The sequence below is a fragment of the Mobula birostris genome, chromosome 14 (assembly GCF_030028105.1).
Source record: "Mobula birostris isolate sMobBir1 chromosome 14, sMobBir1.hap1, whole genome shotgun sequence".
Lineage (NCBI taxonomy): Eukaryota > Metazoa > Chordata > Chondrichthyes > Myliobatiformes > Myliobatidae > Mobula > Mobula birostris.
In genome coordinates, this window is record NC_092383.1 from 87,514,382 (window position 1) to 87,534,629 (window position 20,248).

General features: G+C 44.3%; 1 protein-coding gene across 1 annotated transcript in view; it reads left to right on the forward strand.

Annotated features, from left to right (window-relative positions):
• Window positions 1-20,248, forward strand: part of LOC140209537 (polymeric immunoglobulin receptor-like) — a 62,913-nt gene that overhangs the window by 29,549 nt on the left and 13,116 nt on the right. The window lies entirely within an intron of this gene.

Consider the following 20,248-nt stretch of genomic DNA (forward strand, 5'->3'; position numbering starts at 1 on the left):
ATCTGCTTCCACCACGTCCCTTGGTAGACCATTCCAGGCACCATTTATACTCCCTGTGTATTAAAAAAAATGTCTCTCACATCCTCTTCAAAGTTTCTACTGCTCACTTTAAATTTGGGTCCTTTGGTATTTTATATTTCTACCCTGGAAGCTATGACTATCTCCCCTGTCTATGCCTTTTGTAATTTCACACCTTTCCAATAGCTCACCCCTCAGGCTCTGACACTCCAAATTTGTCCACGCTCTCCATACAGCTATTACATTCTAATCCAGGCCAAACCATGGTTAACTCTACTGCACCATCTCCGAAGCCTCCACATTCTTTCTATAGCATGAAGACTGAAACTATTGTCAATTACTCTAAGTATTGCCAAAGTTTTACACAGTTGCAACGTCACTTGCCAACTTTCATACTCAATGTTGGCAAGCATGTCATACACTGCCTTTACTTCCCTGTTCACTTGCATTGTTTCTTTCGGGAGCTGTGGACTTGCATGTCACGATCCCATTGCAAATCAGTGCTCCAAATGGTCCTGCCAGTTATGTCATGATTTTATCTTTCATTTGATCTCCCAAAATACAGCAGTTCATGCTTGTGTGATTTGAAGTCTATCTGTCTTTTCTCTGTCCAAAGTCTTAGCTGATTTATATCCTGCTGTATCCTTCGACCACACTCCTCACTATCCACAGCTCCTACAATTTTGTTTTCTCTGCAAAAGTACCTATATTTTCATGCAAATAACTTGTATCTATTACAAGTGTCAGAGGTCCAGGCACTGAACTTTGCAGAGCTCCACTGGTCACTGGCCTCCAGTCAGATAATCACCCCTCCAGCTCTGGTCTCAGTTGTCTATCAACATGCCAACTTTGTTTCTAGCTTAGAAACTCACTATGGATCCCGTGTTACTTAAATTTCTGGACCATGTCATATCCTTTACAAAAGACCCTGCCTACAACATCCACTGCGCTCCCCTCATTAATCATTTTCTTCACTGCCGTGGAATATTCTGGAGTTATGAAATTATAGAGATAATTGGTATTAATTAAAAGCTTCCTGAAATGAAATGTAATCCATTGATTGTTTAAGGGTTTTGAAACCAATCATTGAGTGTGGGACATTCTGATTCTAAAGCAACACACACACACACACACACACACACAAAATGCTTGAGGAACTCAGTAGGTCAAGCAGCATCCATGGAAGTGAACAAACTGTTGACATTTTGGGCCGCGACCCTTCATCAGGACTGGAAAGGAAGGGGGAAGTGCCAGAACAGATAGGTGGGGGAAGGAGATGGAGCATAGCTGGCAGGTGGTAGGTGAAACCAGAGAGGTTGGAAAGGTAAAGGGCTGGAGAAGAAGGAATGTATTAGGAGAGGCGAGTGGACCATAGGAGAGAGGGAAGGAGGTGGGGACCAAGGGGGAAGGTGACAGGCAGGGAGTAGAGCTAAAAGACCAGAGTGGGGAATAGAAAAAGAGGGATTTTTTCTGAATGGGAATTAGAAACTGATATTCGTGCCATCAGGTTGGAGGCTATCCAAACAGAATATAAGGTGTTGCTGCTCCGTACTGAGGTTGCAACATCTGATTCTGTACACCCCAGGTGATACAATAGATGAGTGGTGATATTAAATGGCACTTAATGATTCAGGATTACATCAGGGGAGCCTTTAGGTGGCCGTCTGCTGTATTAACACAGTGTTAAAGGCATATACCTGCCTTTGTTTTGTCAGCGGGTCATCACTGAACTCTGTAATAAATATATACTGTATATATATTTTGGGTATCTACTGTTTATGCTCAGAATCTCTTGGACAAGCCTCCAGTACATCAACATTCACATGTACCGTTCATTTGTGATGTGCTTCCATTGTAAATCTGCAATTCTTCAAAAATTGCCTTTCAATTTTCAAAATTAATGTTGTGTTAGGTAACAATAGCTATTAAAATGCAGTGAATCGCAAATTGTTGTCTTTTTATTTACAAAGTATAAAACATCACTGTACTGTTGTGCGTGGAGAGAGCAGAAATAGATTCTCTCGATCTGCTGTGTTGAATAAAGTTCTTTTGTATCTCACACATTCGGTTTCCATGTGGCTCAGTTCAGTACTCACAATGATCTCGTAGAGTTACGGAGCAATACAGCGTGGATAAAGGCCTTTCAGCCCACTCTGTTCATGCTGACCACAGGGCCCCCAAGCAGGTCCAGGTGCATTCTGTGGGTACAGTCTCAAGACTTATTGGAGGTCTGCAATGGTGACTATAGGTTCAGGAGCTTTGGAGACTGTCAGGGCAAGTGATGACATTCCAAACCCTTTCTGTTGAAAATGTGCTTAGAATGCATAAGGTGCATTGGGAAGGAATGTGCAATGGTCAACCATGCTGCTTCATTTTGCAGAATAATTGTAGCATTTAAGCCCTGCCACATCGGACAGCCATTCTGGGATTCAGTTTGGGACTGGTATTGTCTCTTGTCATTGCTGATTTTTTATAAAGGTCACAAAATTATTTCTTGTATAACTCAGGGTTACTGTGTGTGTTGTGTGTGATTGTCACAGTCCTGAACTTTGTTCAGAGCAGACTTGTTATTCGTCAACCAGGTCTTACTTTCATTATCTAAATAGTTGTCTGAAATGAAATGTTTCCTTTGAATATAAATAAGGCATAATGCAGGAAGAAGACAGATGAGAAATCACAGTGAGCCACCTGATTATATCAAACATCCAAATGTTTGAAGTTTGTTAAGTATATATCAGAAAATCAGTACCTTCTGCATTGCACCTTGGCTGAACAGAGGAGCAAATAGACTAAGACAAGTGCGCTGCTCCAAAGAGCGCTATATGAGGTCATTCTTACCCTCGGCCATTCGGCTCTTTAATGAGTCAAGCTATAGCTGGGGATGTAATGTCCCCTTCTGTTAAACTGTTTGTGGTAACTTTTCTTTTCTTTCTGCTTCTCTTCTAATATTTATATTGGTGCACTGGTAATGCGACTGTGACACTGGGATTGAATCATTTGGAATCAATAATCTATCTATCTAATGTAAGGGGGTTTCGACTTTTATATTACTGCGGAGGCTAATTAAAATGGTGTCTTTGTTATGTTAATCTGGGGAATGTGGCTTTGTTGTGTTAAACGCTGAGAAAGTTTGCGCTAACAGCTTGTTTTACTTTAGAGTGTGATAAGAGAGTGCTATTAACCAATTGGGATAGTTGTTATGTTTTTGGTGTATTTGAAGATACTGTATGCACGGGGTTTTGGGGCAGAAGGTGGGAGAGCGAGACAGAGGATGGACGATGTGCTGTGATGTCCGCTAACGGGGTCGGACCCTGAGGAGGGCGTTCGGTGAGGAGACGGAGACGGACTGGTGTGGAGCGTCTGGTCGACCACCGTTGTTGGTCCCAGGCGGCTGGTCAAGGTGGTCCGAGGGGTTGCAGGGTGAAGAAGAAGGTCCTTGAGCTCCAACGGTTTTGTGCACGAAGAGATTGAACTTTGATAAGCGTGGCGCCTTTTATTTTCCTTTATATTTTATTCTCTATTAATTATATAGTTCCAGTAATATCTATAAACTGTAAATCATTTAATCGTATCTGGTGTATTGTCTGTTATTTGGGTGGGGTGGGGTACATCACACAGCATCCACACAAACTAATTACCCAGTTTGCCAGGGCCAAGGGCTGTTTCCCTAGACGACAGCGAGCCGAGCAACCCTGAGGGTGGCCGGGGGTGGGGGGCTACATTAATTTTCAGCAAACGAGAGAAATTTGTGGAGAGTGTTGAAATGTTAGCAGGACTGAGTGATAATACTCGTGAGGGGATCCTGGTGATTTGTGGGCTGTGTCAGAAAAGATAACATGTTAAGAATCATAGGAAATTACTTCCAGAAGCACAGGAGATGTAAACGAGAGCCACAGATGAAGCAGTCGGAACAGAGCTTGTTGGCAGTGGACGAACACCAGAACTCACAGCTGGAATTCATGTAAAGTTCACAGTTGTTGTCAGAGCCGGTTCCTGTAGACAGGCTTTCAGCAGTTTTCTTCAAGGTCCTTCCCACTCTGCTGAATCTGCTCACCCAGTGGGACATCCCAGTTGCTGCAGGGACCTGCACACTCTGGGAAATTCCTCCTTTCCCGGACCCTGCCTACAACCAGAACCACACACAAACTGCTTCAGGAACTCAGCAGACCAGGCAGTGTCTACAGAGAGAAATGGCAAGTTGACATTTTGGATTGGGACCCTTCAATGGGAGGTGTTCAAATCCAACAGCAGGACTTCTGGTTTCTCAAGGGACATTGTCCACTGACACCTGTATAATTTTTATGTTTAATTTTATGTTACTTAGAGATATAGCACAGTAACAGGACCATCAAGAACCACTACCTAATTAACCTGCTGACCTTTGGAACGTGGAGGAAACTGGATCACCCAGAGGAAAACCCACATGGCCACAGAGGGAACATAGAAACTCCTTACAGACAGCAGTGGGAATTGAACCCAGGTCATTGGCACACTAATAGTGTTACGCTAGATCCTACATGCAAAAAGTAACATCAGTAGGGATGGCAGGGCACAGACAGTTCAAATCCATCAGGTGCTTCCCGATGTTGACCATTCCTAACGCTAGCTCTGCCATTTGTATGCTGCATGTTGGCTGCAGAGATCCCCGTGGCAGACTGCACAGACACACACCCACCTCTCTGATGGCTCGTGGACAGGGGACAGATCATAGGTGGGGCTGTGATGGAAGAAAAATGTAGGTGGGAGTGGGACCCAGGTCATGTCTGGGTCTACTCCTTGTGAGTGGAGCTTGTTCTCATTGTCCAGCTTTGTCCTCATGGGTGGGGTTTCTGAGCCTTGGATTTCAGATGGACCTTGTTCCCATGGACAGTTCTTGTTAAAATGGGAAGGATTTCAAAGTTCAAAATAAACTTAGAATTAAAGTACATATATGAAAAATAATGTAGTGTTTTCCCAGTGTATATGATGAATAAACTCTTCTTGGGCTTCCAGCCAGGTACAGGAATCATTTATAACTGACATTTTGATGATGAATTTCCATCTTCATCAGGGATGATGCCGGGGCATGTCTAGTCTGGTGCTATTTAGTCTGCATCGCAGTGTGCTTAAGGAAATAGCACAAGAAATAGTGGATGCATTAGTGATAATTTTTCAAAACTCGTTAGATTCTGGACTAGTTCCTGAGGATTGGAGGGTGGCCAATGTAACTCCACTTTTTAAAAAAGGAGGGAGAGAGAAACCGGGGAATTATAGACCGGTTAGCCTAACGTCGGTGGTGGGGAAACTGCTGGAGTCAGTTATCAAGAATGTGATAACAGCACATTTGGAAAGCGGTGAAATCATCGGACAAAGTCAGCATGGATTTGTGAAAGGAAAATCATGTCTGACGAATCTCATAGAATTTTTTGAGGATGTAACTAGTAGAGTGGATAGGGGAGAACCAGTGGATGTGGTATATTTGGATTTTCAAAAGACTTTTGACAAGGTCCCACACAGGAGATTAGTGTGCAAACTTAAAGCACATGGTATTGGGGGTAAGGTATTGGTGTGGGTGGAGAATTGGTTAGCAGACAGGAAGCAAAGAGTGGGAATAAACGGGACCTTTTCAGAATGGCAGGCGGTGACTAGTGGGGTACCGCAAGGCTCAGTGCTGGGACCCCAGTTGTTTACAATATATATTAATGACTTGGATGAGGGAATTAAATGCAGCATCTCCAAGTTTGCGGATGACACGAAGCTGGGTGGCAGTGTTAGCTGTGAGGAGGATGCTAAGAGGATGCAGGGTGACTTGGATAGGTTGGGTGAGTGGGCAAATTCATGGCAGATGCAATTTAATGTGGATAAATGTGAAGTTATCCACTTTGGTGGCAAAAATAGGAAAACAGATTATTATCTGAATGGTGGCCGATTAGGAAAAGGGGAGGTGCAACGAGACCTGGGTGTCATTATACACCAGTCATTGAAAGTGGGCATGCAGGTACAGCAGGCGGTGAAAAAGGCGAATGGTATGCTGGCATTTATAGCGAGAGGATTCGAGTACAGGAGCAGGGAGGTACTATTGCAGTTGTACAAGGCCTTGGTGAGACCACACCTGGAGTATTGTGTGCAGTTTTGGTCCCCTAATCTGAGGAAAGACATCCTTGCCATAGAGGGAGTACAAAGAAGGTTCACCAGATTGATTCCTGGGATGGCAGGACTTTCATATGAAGAAAGACTGGATGAACTGGGCTTGTACTCGTTGGAATTTAGAAGATTGAGGGGGGATCTGATTGAAACGTATAAAATCCTAAAGGGATTGGACAGGCTAGATACAGGAAGTTTGTTCCCGATGTTGGGGAAGTCCAGAACGAGGGGCCACAGTTTGAGGATAGAGGGGAAGCCTTTTAGGACTGAGATTAGGAAAAACTTCTTCACACAGAGAGTGGTGAATCTGTGGAATTCTCTGCCACAGGAAACAGTTGAGGCCAGTTCATTGGCTATATTTAAGAGGGAGTTAGATATGGCCCTTGTGGCTATGGGGGTCAGGGGGTATGGAAGGAAGGCTGGGGCGGGGTTCTGAGTTGGATGATCAGCCATGATCATAATAAATGGCGGTGCAGGCTCGAAGGGCCGAATGGCCTACTCCTGCACCTATTTTCTATGTTTCTATGTTTAACCAATCAAGAGAGTACATATACTGTATGTCACAATATACTGTACAATCCAAGGATTAATTTTCTTGCAGGAATTCTGTGACAGTCAATAGAAAACTCAAGTGCAGGAATCAGAGACTCCTCGGTAACTCAAACAAAAGACTTATTACAGAAATTAACCAGCAAAACTAACAAGAACTCAGGCAAGCTCTACAAAATCGTAAAGAACTGAAATCACTCACAATACACGGAAGAACTCAGTTTGAGTTTCATCAGACAAAGATCCACAATGACAAGGTAAAGATGGGTTGGCAAACCACCTCAAAAATACACCCTGGAGCGCACAGGAATTCAACATCAAGCAAACAGTCCCGGTGTCCAGAGGAAGCAATAATCCCCAAAGGCAACAACTACAAAGCAAGACGCAAGACATTGAAAATGCTGTGCTAATTAAATTATCCCAAATTGAATAACCTACATACTAACTGAAAATATCTCTTCTTTAAAGAAATTTCCTGTGACAGATTCATAGTAATTACAAATAAGCACCAGAGATTCAATGAAAACCAATGTGCAGAAGACACCAAACATTGCAAATACAAAAAAAACAAATAATAAATATCGACAGCATGAGATGAAGAGACCTTGAAATTGAGTTGTGCGAACAGTCCAGTGCTGGGGTGAGAAAATTGAGTGAAATTTTCCCCCCACTCAACTTTACTCACTCAGTTCGTAACTGAACATGCTCCCAGTTAAGTTCCGGACTATACTTCCACTCCACACAGATCCCTGGCGCATGTGTGAACTTGGAAACACCAAAGCACAACTGCCTGTTACTTCCCTGGAGGGGAGACCCAGAAAGCCTTGTGAAGCAGAACATGAGCTGAATTTAGTGCAATCAGCAGGTAAAGTCTCTGGAGTATCGTCGACTGAGGCAAGCCCCACCCAATATACATAGTACCCTTCCTCATCGCGATGGAGTGGCTCGTGAGTCCTTGAGATCCTGACAGTGATGCCATCTTGAGCTCAGCTCCTGGTATGTCTCCCATTGCAGTATGGTCAAATGGGAATTTCCAGACAAAGAGCGATCCAACGAAGTACTCTACGGTGGAGCTGGCGGAAGATGATGATGCATCACAACGGTACTGAAGGTGGAGGAAGGCTACAGCAGAGAAGGTCCAGAGTTGTCCTGCATTCCATGCCACTGGGCCCTGACTGCAATCTGTCAAGGACCATGTGGTACTGCCTGTGTATCAGCCTCCCCACGTTAAACAAAGTTACGCCCAGGCGTTTCTCCATAAAGGGAATAAGGAGAACATCATACTCGACTGGGGTGATAGCAGTATTTTTGTCACAGTCACCATTAACTCCCCAGTCAGGCTGTTGTTAGTAGTTTTGCTGACGGTAACTATCCTTCACCATTTCGATGAGATAATGAAAATTCGATTCAATTCATCTGTTTAGTTCAACCGAGGGGGCCTCAGATTCTAAGGCGCCCGATTTCAGCTTCTGGCTTACTGTGGTTTCACAACTCAGCTTCTTGTTGCCTCCTCCTTCCTCATTCAACTTCCACATCCAATTTGTCTGAGTCATTTATTTAGTTCTTAGAGCGAAGAGCTGAGCGACAGACAAGTGCTGCCCGGTTGGTCACTGCCAACAGAACAATGTGGATTCCAGTTCTTCTCATCTGTTCACTGCCTGGTGAGTGACTGCCGGCGCGGGACGTTACAGAGACTGGTAAATGCAGGAAATACTCAGCCGGTCAGGCTGTACCTGTGGAAATGAAACAGTGGATGTTTCAGACCCAAGACCTTTTGACCCTGTTTCACTTCCCAGTGATTCAGCCTGACATATGCAGTATTTCCCAGCACGTTCTGTTTTTGTCTCAAATTTCAACTTCTGCCATTTGTTTGTTCATTCAAATGATCAGTGTTAATTCGAGTCTAGTGCACCATTTCAGAAGCAAAGATGGTAAAGTATGTGCAGATATGTAAGGATAGAAAATACTCCATAAATAGGTTCATCTATATTGGGGTGTGGAACCACAGACAATGCTGGAAGAACTGTATGTGCCCAGCAGCATCCATGGAGGCAAAAGGTGTTCGAGTTGGAGGCCCTGCATAGGGCTGGTGTGTGTGTTACAGAGGGGATGGACATGGAGCAGAACCCACCCTGCAGTTGTAAGTGTGCAGGGAGGAGAGCAGGGAGCTGAGGACACATAGTGGTCTGGCACCAATGGTGAGGGTAATCTTGGGAGACAGGTTTGCAGCCTAGGGAACATTAATTTGTAAAAGTTTTCACCTTAAAGTGCAAAGGGACACTTTCCACTTACAAAACATAATTTTAATGCTGCCTTTTCCTCACTAAAAGCAGCATAGGAATAAAACACGAAAAGTAAGTTGTCTCCATTTGACTGCTGTTCCTGTTATTGAAATGTCTTGCTCTTCAATTCTATGTAGGCTGAGGGCTGATCTTGGCACTCAGAATCCATTTATTTCTTATTCACTTCCTCAAACTGTGAACAATTGTTTTACTCAGCAGCATCCAGTAATTATTTTTTTCTTTCACCCATTTTTGAAAAAGCTTGTTACAGACGCCCTCCCTGCAGGGGCCCAGTGTTGGCAGTTATTGTGTTCAATCATTGTTTTACTGAGTAATTCCAGGAAGGAAGTTTGTAGAGTTCAATTAGGGAACTTGACAAATATTGCCCTTAAAGATTCATTGCCCCCTCACCTTTGGAAAAACAGCCATCAACATAATAGCATTTGAGGGATATGATTGCCCATGAGGGTTCGATGATGTTCAGTACTCATTGACAATGCGGTCTCAAATGCAGTAAGTGTGGTGCAGTCACCTGCAGATGGGGTGAAATTGAACAGGTGATTGACAGGAAGGAGGAAAGCTTTTCACCCAGGGGCATTTGGACGGACAGTGGGGCAGAAAAATTGCAAGGAGAATCAAATAGAACATAAAACAGTATTTTGGCCCGCAATGTTGTGTTGAATCATTTAAAATCGTAATCAAATGGCCAACTAAACTTATCCTTTCTGCCTACACAATGCCGATATCCTTTCATTTCCTTCACATTCATGTGCCTAACTAAATGTCCCTTAAAAGTCCCTGCTACTGCCTCCAGCCCAGACAGCACATTCCAGGCACCCAATACTCTCTGTGTAAAACAACTCTGTCCTTCACAGCTCCATTGAAATTACACCCTCTCTTTATTAAGTGCATGCCCACGGGAAAAATGATGCTATCTACTCTGCCTATGCCTCTCATAATCTTGTAAACCTCCGTCGGATCTCCGCTCAATCTCTGCAACTCAAAGAAAACAACCCAAGTTTGTCCAACCTCTCAGTGTAGCACATACAGTAAATCTAAAGAATGAGAGAGGATTATGAGGAAAGAAGTGATGTAGTAATTTTTTCTGTTTTCTTTGTTATGTGAATTGCCATATGATGAAGATGATCATGGTCTTTCTATGAACATAATTGTTCTATGGAAGTGGTTTGTCATTGCCTTCTTCTGGGCTGTGACTTTACAAAGTAGGTGAATCCAGTCATTATCAATACTCTTCAGAGATTGTCTGACTGGTGTCAGTGGTCGCATACCCAGGACTTACGACATAGAGTTATACAGTCATAGAGAAGTAGAGCACAGGAACAGGCCCTTCTGCCCATCTAGTCCATGCCAAAACTATTTAAACTGTCCATTCCCATCGATCTGCCCTGGGACCATAGCCCTTCATATCCCTGCTATTGACGTACCTATCCAAACTTCTCTTAGACATTAAAATCGAGCTTGCATGGGCCAATTGTGCTGGCAGCTCGTTCCACACTCTCATGACCCTCTGAGTGAAGAAGTTTCCCCTCATGTTCCCCTTAAACTTCTCACCTTTCACCCTTAACCCACGACCTCTGGTTGTCGTCCCACCCGACCTCAGTGGAAAAAGCCTGCTTGCATTTATCCTGTCTATACCCCTCATAATTTGTATACCATCAATCAAATCTCCTCTCAATTCATTTAATTATCATTCAACCATATATGAATTCTCATGAAAACAGCCAAATGAGACAGTGTTATTATGGGGTCAAGGCGCAAAGACACTTTACCAACAGTCACACACAGTAAACACACACAAGATTGCAATCATGCGATAAGCCCCGAGCCCACCTCCCCTCCTTTCCCTGCGATGCTGCGGCTTGATGCATACAAATCAACAAACCCACATAGAATATCAGTAAAACGACAGCACGCAGAATAATCCCCCCCCCGGTAGAGAATGACAGCTTAAACGCCTCACCTGCAGTGGCTGAAAAGCAAATGACCGCACAGCTTGAGGCCTGAATCCACTGGGCTCCGCTGAAAGATCTGCATTTGGCCACTTCAGAGCCTGTCTTCTGCCAAGCGAAACCCTGGGAGGGCAGCTCTGACTCCTTTCTGGACACCGTGCCACACCACCCCCAGTGCAGCGCATGGGCTTTGTTCCCTCATTCCGGGTGGCTGCAAACAGGCGACACCATGGTTTCAGGCCTAGTCCTCATTACAGCCAAAGAATCGGCTCCTTCCATCCACCGCTGCTCCCAGCCAATAAATCAGCGAATCGAACTTGTGGCGTACCAGATTAACAATGTCCAAAGGGGTCTTGCTATCACAAGAAAAGTGACCGTGACGGCTACTCACTATTTGACTGTAAGCCTCCATTGACTCAGGCAGCGGCACCTTGCGTGGCTCCTTCATTATCTCTGCCAGTGAGCAACTCGCTGATGCTGTAGACCTGCAGTCCTTCGAGTTCTTAACATATAGCAGAATCTTGCAATCATAGATGTACATTTAAGTACAACAGTAGCACCTTTTGTTGACCCCATAGAGGCCGCTGCGATCAGCCACGCCACTGTCTTGCCAGAAGTTGGTAATCTTCTACGTTCTGAAGAATACAGTGCTAACCTATTCAAGCTTTCTCTATAACTCAGGTCCTCCAGACCCAGCAACATCCTTGTAAATTTTCTCCGCAATATTTCAACCTTGTTTATATCTTTCCTATAGGTAGGTGACCAAACCAGCACACAATATTCCAAATTAGGCCTTCCCAACAACTTATACAACTTCAATGTAACATCCCATCTTCTGTACCCATTAATTTATGAAGACCAATATGCCAAAAGTTTTCTTTATAATCTTATCTACCTGTGATACCACTTTCAGCAAATTATGTACCAGTTTTCCCAGATCCCTCTCATTGCTCTACCACACTCTCACTGCCCTACCATTCACTGTGTAAGACGTAGCCTGGTTGGCCCTACCAAAATGCAAAACATCGCACTTGCCTGCATTAAATTTCATTTGCCATTTTAGCCCATTTTTGCAGCTGATGCAGATCCTTCTGCAAGCCATTATAGATTTTTTCACCGTCCACTGCACCCCCAATCTTTGTGTCATCCGCAAATTTGCTGATTCAGTTAAAAACATTATCATCCAGATGATTGATATAGATAACAAACAAGAAAGGGCCCTACACTGATCCCTGTGGCACTCCACTAGTCATAGTCTCCATTCAGAGAGGCAACCATCCACTACCGCTCTCTGGCTTCTCCCACAAAGACAATGTCCAATCCAATTTACCACCTCATCTTGAATGCCGAACAATTGAACCTTCTGGACCAGCCTCCCATGCAGGACTTTGTCCAATGTCTTACTACATACACGCAGACAACTTATCTTTATCTACTTTCCTGGTAACTTCCTTGAAAAACTCTGAAAGATTGGTTCAACATGTCCTACCATGCACAAAGTCATACTGCCTATCCTTAATCAGCCCAAGTCTATCCAAATACTTATATATCCAGTCCCTTAGAATACCTCCCAATAACTTTCCCACAATTTATGTCAGATTCACCAGCATTTCATGTTTTTTTTTTCAGAGCCTTTTTTAAGCAGCGGAATAACATTGGCTTTCCTCCAATTCTCTGGTACCTCTCCTGTCACTAAGGATGATTTAAATATCTCTGCTAGGCCCCCAGCAATTTCTGCATACCTCTTGTAGGGTCCGAGGGAATACCCATCCTGGAACTTTATCCACCCTGATTTGCCCCAGGGAAGCAAACACCTCCTCCTCTATAATCTGCACAGGGTCCATGAAGTTGATGCCACCTTGCCTCACTTCTATAGACACTGTACCCATTTCCCATTACAAAGAATGCATTTAAGATCTACCCCATCTGTTTCTGCTCCACATATAGATTACTGTTCTGGTCTTCCAGAAGACCAATTTTTTTCCCTTGCAATCCTTTTGCTCCTAACATACCTGTAAAATCCCTTATGATTCTCCTTCACCTTGTCTGCTAGACCAACTTTGCGCCTTCTTGATTTATTTCTTAAGTGTTTCTTTGCATTTCTTATACTCTGTAAGCACCTCATTTGTTCCTACCTGCTTTGCACCTCCTTTATTCTGTTAACCAGGGCCTCAATATCTCTCGAAAACCAAGGATCTCTACACTTGCTATCTTTACCTTTTATTCTGACAGGCACATATAAGCTTTGTACTCTCAAAATTTCATTTTTGAGGGCCTCCCTCTTTCCAAGTACACCTTTGCCAGAAACCAGCCTGTCCCAATCCTGATCAGGGATTGCTAAGCAGGTGCTACACCTTGCCCAAGGGTAAAGGAGTGCCTTTTGATAGAGATATATCTCCACCCCACACCAGTGTATTAATGGTTAAGTAAATGCAAGGGTATTGAGGAATGTGGAGGATGACTGTGACCTTGGTGAATGTGATCACTGATCATTGAGTGTGCCAGAAGACGTAGATAAGGTGATTAGAAAGGCACAAGAAATGTCTTCCTTTATTTGCAGAGACCTAGGATGTAGGAGTAGAATTAGGCCCATCGAGTCTGCTCCATCATTTCATCATGTCTGATCCATTTTCCTCAGCCCCAATCTACTGCCTTCTCCCCGTATACCTTCGTGTCCTGATTAATCAAAACTCTTTCAACCTCTGCCTTAAATATACCCAATGACTTGGCCTCCACAGCTGCCTGTAGCAATGAATTCCACAGATTCTCTACTCTCTGGCTAAAGAAATACCTCCGCATTGAGGATGTCCCTCTATTCTGAGGCTGGGTTCACTGGTTTTAGACTTCCCCATCATTGGAAACATACCCTCCATATCCAATTGACTGAGGCCTTTCAACATTCGATAAGTTGCAAAGAGGTCACCCTTCATTGTTCTGATTCCAGTGAGCAAAGGCCCAGAGCTTTTTAACACTCTTCATATGACAAGCCTCTCAATCCCAGAATCATCTTTGTGGACCTCCAATGTCAGCCTATCCTTTCTTAGATAAGGACCTCAAAACTGCTCACAATATTTCAAGTGAGGCCTCACCAGTGCTTTATAAAGCCTCAACTTTACATCTTTGCTTCTATATTCTATTCCTCTCAGAATAAATGCAAACATCGCATTTGCCTTCCTCTCCACCAAATGAACCTGCAAATTAACTTTTAGGGAGTCATGAACAACGACTCCCAAGTCCCTTTGTGTCTCAGATTTTTAAATTTTTTTCTCCATTTAGAAATTAGCCTATCCTTTAATTTTTTCTATCAAAGTGCATGAACATACATTTCCCGACACTGTATCCCATCTGCCACTTCTTTTCCCGTTCTCCTCAAATGTTTTAGTCCATTTGTAGCCTCTCTACTTCCTCTAAACTACCTGCCCCTTCACCTATCTTCGTGTCATCTGCAAAGTTTGCAACAAAGCCATCAATTCAGTCAGCCAGCTTATTGACATATAAGTTAAAAAGAAGCTATCCCAACACAGACCCTTGAATCATCTTCTACTGGCTCCACTGTTGAGGTCTTGTTTAGATCGCTTTTGTCATGGTCCGGTCCATGAAGTCTGCATTCCGGTTCACGGTCCGGTCCATCGTTCCCTATTCCAGGTTTTCCAGTTTTCCCTTGTCCTGTTGTATGCCTTAATAGAGGCACATGATTCTCATTTTGGGCTGGACTGTTCCCTTCCCTCTCTTTCCCTTTCTTTCTGAAGCCTCACCTGCTACCTTCGCCTGTGTCCTCGTCTGTAACGCCATCAGATTCAACTGCCAGGGCAAGACCAGGGCCTTTTTGTGCCTAGATAAGGAACTGTCTTCCATTGTTTGGAACTACCTCTCTGTGTCCACGCCTTCGCTAGGTAGGCCCAGTCGCTTGCCGCTATGTTGAGTTGGGAACTGTCTCTGTGTCCATGCTTTCGCTAGGTAGGTCCGGCCGTTTGCCGCTACCTTGTATTGAGAACAGTCTCTTTGTGCCCTCATCTCCGCTGGGAAGGTCCGGCCGTTTGCCGCTACCTTGAGTGGAGATCTGTCTCTCAGTGTTCTGTGTATGAGTCCCAGACCTACGTCCTGCTCCCTAGGAGGGGTCCTAACTCTGTGGAGTCCCAACCCCAAATCCTGTTCTCAAGGAGGGGTCCCAGCTCTGTGTTCCATGTTCCTGTTCTCGTTCAACCAAGGCTCTGCGTTCCTGTTCTTCCTCAACCAAGTCAAGGCTTCATGTTCTCATCCTGTCCACGTGTCTCGCCCAGCCCGGTGCTGGGGTTCTCTCGTCCTGTCCAGGAATCTCATGTCCAGTCTCCTTGTCCTGTAGCCACGTCCTGTCCTCGCCTAGATCCAGTGACCAAGCCCGAGTCAAGACCTAGGTTCCAGGTCCCTGTCCAGTCTCTGGCGCGGAGTCCTTGTCCAGGTTCCAAGTTACTAGTTCCTTGTCCAGGTCCTGCTTTCCTAGCCTAGACCTAGCCCAGGCCCTGTATCCTAGCCTCGTCCAGGGCCTGTGTCTTGTCCAACATTGGTCTTCCCCACTTCCCTTGCTTTCTTGACGCACCTAGTCCTGTTCCTAGTACTTCAGTATCTGTGTCTTGCATTTGGGTCCGCTCCCAGCGCCCCCTCGTATGACAGCCTTATGTCTGGAACCTCGCCCTTGACCTTTCCACCAGGGCATATCCTACCAGGAGGGAAGCTCCAAAGATGTCAGAAACTCACAAACCACTCCAACACCACAAAGAGGTGAGGAGGTGATAGCATTCTGAAATTGACTTCCTGAGAGGTTGGTAGAGGCAGAAACCTTCCGCACTATAAACAGAGCCTGGAAGGTGTATTTGAAGAGCCGTCATCTGCCAGGCAAAAGACCCAATGTTGGAGGAAGGATTAGAACAGACAGAGCTTTTCCAATCAGTACTGAATGAATGGATGAACAGCCCCTTATGTTGTAAATTCTATGATCTTGCTCCCGGAAATCAGAAGTAGAACTGAACATTTTATCTTCTATTGGCAGGAAATCTAGTGATATATATCAGTGCCCTTTTTTGCTAAGTATAAAACCAGAATGTATGAAGACCCTAGTGTTATTTTTGGGGTTCAACATTTTCTGCATATATAGTACTCTCATTTGCCCCCAATGTACCCCTGCCCCCAAGAAAGAGATTGTCTCCTTGTCTCCTTCAATCTGCAGTCTCTCACCATTCAGGGAAATGTGAACTAAATACCTTTGGAAAAGTTGGGATCTGAGGAAGAAGCTGAGTAGAAAGCTGGGAGATACTGTTAGAAACCATATGCTGAAGATGAAGCTGTTCCACAGGTAAGGGTATAGGCTAAATATTAGCTGCTGGGAGATGGCCAAAGTAGTCAGCTGGAGGAACTCAGTGGTCAGGAATTCAGCATCTGTCAGGGGATGGGATGGCCGAGGTTATTGTCCAGATACAGTTTTCCAACAAGAAACTTCAACAGTTTTGTTCTCTCACATATTTTGACTGGCCTACTGAGTTCCTCCAGTGCTTTGTGATTAGCTCCAGAAGGGTTTTTGTTCATTCAAGAAATTTCAAGAGATTGAGAACATTCAAAGACATTTTCTATCTCTTATTGCTACAGTTGGAACTTGCCACTTGTTTCAAAAGGGCAACAATTATATAAGTGCCCAAGAAGAACAGTGTGAGCTGCCTTAATAATTATTGTCCAGTTGTATTCACATCTATGGTGACGAAGTACATGGAGAGATTGGTCGCGGCTAGAATATGCTCCTGCCTCAGCAAGGACCCCGACCCACTGCAATTTACCTGTCGCCATGATAGGTCTATAGGAGACAAGTTCTCATTGGCTCTCCATGTGGCTTGAATCACTTGGACAATACAAACACCTGTGTCAGGATGCTGTTTATTGACTATAGCTCAGTGATTAACACCATCATTCCCAGAGTCCTGATTGAGGAGCTATAGAACCAAGGCCTCTGTACCTTCTTCTGCAACCATAGAACATGGAACATAGAAATCTACAGCACGTTACAGGCCCTTCGGCCCACAATGTTGTGCCAACCAACTGTCCAGAATTTCCCTAGCACCTAGCCCTCTATTTTTCTAAGTTCTATGTACCAATTTAAGAGGCTCCTAAAATACCCTATTGTATCTGCTTCCACCACCGCTGCCAGCAGTGCATTCCACGCACCCATCACTCTGTGTGAAAAACTTACCCCTGACATCCCTTTGGTACATATTTCCAAGCACCTTAGAACTATACCCCCTTGTGTTAGCCATTTCAGCCCTGGGAAAAGCTCTGGCTATCTACACGAATCAACATCACTCATCATCTTATACACCACTATCAGGTCACCTCTCATCCTCCATCGCTCCAAGGAGAAGAGGCCAAGTTCACTCAAACTATTCTCCTAAGGTCCACCCTCCAATCCAGGCAACATCATTGAAAATCTCCTCTGCAATCTCTCAATAGTATCCACATCCTTCCTGTAGTGAGGTGACCAAAATTGAACACAGTACTCCAAGTGGGATCTGACCAAGGTCTTGTATAGCTGTAACATTACCATATGGCTCTTAAACTCAATCCCATGATTGAAGAATGCCAACACACCATACACCTTTTTAACAACACCGTCAACCTGCACAGCAGCTTTGAGTGTCCTATCGACACAAACCCCAAGATCTCTCAGATCCTCCACATTGGTAAGAGTCTTACCATTAATATTATATTCTGTCTTCAAATTTGACCTACCAAACGGAACCACTTCACATTTACATGAGTTGAAGTCCATCTGCCACTTCTCAGCCCAGTTCTGCATCCTATTGATCTCCCACTGTAACCTCTGACAACCCTCCAAACTATCCACAACACCCCCAACCTTTGTGTCATCAGCAAACTTACTAACCCACCCTTCTACTTCTTCATCCATGTCATTTATAAAAATCACAAAGAGGAGGGGTCCCAGAACAGATCCCAGCAGAACACCACTGCTCACCAACCTCCATGCAGAATACGAACCATCTACAACTGCCCTTTGCCTTTTGTGGGCAAGCCTATTCTGGATCCACAAAGCAAGGTCTCCCTGGATCCCATGCCTCCTTACCTTCTGAAGACACCTTACATGGGGAACCTCATCAAATGCCCTACTGAAATCCATATACACTACATCCACTGCTCTACCTTCATTAATGTGTTTTGCTACATCCTCAAAGAATTCAGTCAGGCTCATAAGGCATGACCTGCCTTTGACAAAGCCATGCTGACTATTCCTAATCAGATTATTTCTCTCCAATGCTCATAAATCCTGCCTCTCAGGATCTTCTCCCACAACTTGCCCATCACTGAAGTCAGACATACTGATCTATAATTTCCTGGGTTATCTCTACTCCCTTTTTTGAACAAGTGAACAACATTTACAATGCTCCAATCCTACGGTACTTCTCTTGTCCCTATTGATGACACATAGGTCATCACAAAAGGCTCAGTAATCTCTTCCTTTGCTTCTCACAGCAGCCTGGGGTATATTTCATCCAGTCCCGGTGACTTATCTAACTTAATGCTTTTCAAAAGCTCCAGCACATCCTCTTTCTTAATGTCTATATGCTGAAGCATTTCAGTTCACACTAAGTTATCACCACATTTACCAAGATCTTTTTCCCTGGTGAATACTGAAGCAATGTATTCATTAAGTACCTCTGCTACCGCTTCCGACTCCATGCACACGAGTCCACTATCGCACCTGATTGGTCCTATTCTCACATGGCCCATCCTCTTGTTCTTCACATACTTGTAGAATGCCTTGAGGTTTTCCTTAATCCTGCCCACTAAGGCCTTCTCCTGGCCCCTTCTGGCTCTCCTAATTCCATTCTTAAACTCCTTCCTAGCAATCTTGTAATTTTCCAGAGCTCTAACAGTACCTAGTTTATTCAACCTTTCGTAAGCTTTTCTTTTCTTCTTAACTAGATTTTCTACATCCTTTGTACACCATTGTTCTTTCACCCTACCCCAATTACATATTTTCCCAAAATACTCTCCCACTGAGAGATCTGACACCTGACCAGATTCACTTCCCAATACCAGATCAAGTACAGCCTCTCCTCTAATTAGCTAATCTACATATTGCGTCAGGAAACCTTCCTGAGCAAACCCAACAAACTCCACCCAACCTAAGCCACTTGTGCTAAGGAGATGCCAATCAATATTAGGAAGGTTAAAATCTCCCATGACAATAACCCTATTATTATTGCACCATTGCAGAATCTGCCTCCCTATCTGCTCCTTGATATCCCTGTTACTATTGGGGGGGTCTATAAACAACACCCAGTAGTGTTATTGCCCCTTTCCTGTTTCTGATTTCCACCACACTCACTCAGTAGACCATCCCTTCATGACTTCCTCCTTTCTGCAGCTGTGACATTATCCTTAATTAGCAATGCCACTCCCCCACCTCTTTTGCCTACCTCTCTGTTCTTTTTGAAACATCTAAAGCCTGGCACACTCAGCAGCCATTCCTGTTGCTGAGATATCCAAGTCTCTGTAATAGCCACAATGTCATATTTCCATGTATTGATCCACACTCTAAGTTCATCTGCCTTGCTTATGATACTACTTGCATTACAATAGACACATCTCAAACCATCAGGCTGAGTGAATCTTTGCTCTATCATCTGCCTATCCTTCCTCACAAACTCCCTACAAGCTGTCCCTTCTTGTACTCCAACCTCCCCATCCGCTGACTCCTCACTTATGTTCCCAACCACCTGCAAATCTAGTTTAAACCCTCCCCAATAGCATTAGCAAACCTCTCCACCAGGATATTGGTCCCCCTCAGATTCATGTGCAAACCATCATTTTTGTACAGATCACAGCTGCCTCTGAAGAGATCCCAATGATCCAAAAATCTGAATCCCTACCTCCTGCTCCAATCCTTCAACCATACATTTATCCTCCACCTTATTCTATTCCTATACTCACTGTCACGTGGCACAGGCAGCAATCCTGAAATTATTACCTTTGAGGTCCTGCTTCTCAGCTTCCTTCCTAACTCCCTGTATTCTGCTTTCAGGACCTCCATCCTGTTTCTAACTATATCGTTGGTACCAGTAAGTACCACGACCTCTGGCTGCTCACCCTCCCATTTCAGGATGTTGTGGACATGCTCAGAAACATCTGAGAGGCAAACTACCATTCTTGTTTCTTTTTTGCGCCCACAATCACCCAGAAGACCACGATCTGTGTAGATCAGAAATAACATCTCCATCTCGCTGACAATCACACAGGTGCGTTTCAGGGATGTGTGCTTAGTTC